The following is a 1,387-nucleotide window of genomic DNA, read 5'->3' on the forward strand; positions in this document are numbered from 1 at the left end:
AGTGCATCATTTTAATCCATTGCTCAGTTGATGAGAATTTGGGTTGTATCCAAGATTTATGTATAACAAATTGCATTGCTCTAAGCATAGGTACACTTATACAGCTGGATTGAATGGGGCCAGTATTCTTAGTTTTTTGAGGACTATCCACACTGATTCCCATAGTGGTGTACACGTCTACCCTTCTACCAGTCGTGAATAAGTTCCCTTTTCCTCCACAGTCCCACCTGCATTTATTATTGCTTACCTTCTTAACGATAGCCACTCTTTCTGGGAGTGAGATGGCATCTCAGTGTTGTTTTAATTTGCACTTATGGAATGACAAATGATGTTGAACATTTTTTCGAATATTTATTTGCCATTTGCCTTCTTCTAAGAAGTGTGCATTCATCTACAAATGTTTGTTTCACATACTGATAATTCATATGGTATAAATATGTACATAAAGCTTTTAAGACATACAAAGGTACTTCTGTGTAAATACCCTTTTTGTAAACTATTTCTCTTTTTGCTTCCCATGTCAAACTTTTTTCCAAATATGTTCCAGTTTTATAATAAAAATATATGTGCTTTGAATTTCATTTAGTGTTTTCCCCTTTATGGTTTTGAAAATTATCTCATTCATGCATTTTGGTTTATGAGTTTAGATTTTCTTGGGAAAATATCCACATGGTGGTTTTTGAAGCTTCTTATGGCTCTGCTTGAATGCATCCCATCTAAAATTGTGATCTTTACTATCACCAAATTTGTGTTTCCAACGCAAATTTGTCTTGTACCAGTAAATTTGTTCTTTTTAGGATTTGACACGCTGACCTCATTTACTTCCAAAACAAACCAATGACCAAACATAAATGAACATGTGCACAGTGCCCCACTGATGGTTGTGGGCTTACTCGGGAGTAGGTTGCCCACTCTACACTTGCAATCTCCTTAAGATCAGCATAGCTCAGATTTGCCCTAGCACGCAAGAGAATATTTACAACTTTGAATAAATAAAAAGTCATATGTATATAGGATTAGATGTGCTCCACAGAATGTAATCCACAATATAATTTATTTCAAAGAATTAGATTTGAAAAAAAATCAATACCATGAATAGCAAAGGATATATTTCTTGGGTTGGAATTTTTTAGAGAAATAGTTGAGAACTTTTAGAAATGGTTTAAATAACTAGGGATAATTTAGGTATAATTTTTGGTGCTCCATAGCTAATTAAAGGTTGCAGGGGCTGCTGGGATGGTATGTGCTCAATTTCATATTTATGAATAGAACTTGACTTGACAATAGTTGCTATGGTGAATAAATCTCCCAGCTACAGTTCTATAAGATTAATTTCCACAGTACATGCAGAACTCAGGAGAACTCCAAGAAAAGAGAAAAAACCCAC

Source organism: Octodon degus, unplaced genomic scaffold, assembly GCF_000260255.1.
Source record: "Octodon degus isolate 3935 unplaced genomic scaffold, OctDeg1.0 scaffold00380, whole genome shotgun sequence".
NCBI classification, from domain to species: domain Eukaryota; kingdom Metazoa; phylum Chordata; class Mammalia; order Rodentia; family Octodontidae; genus Octodon; species Octodon degus.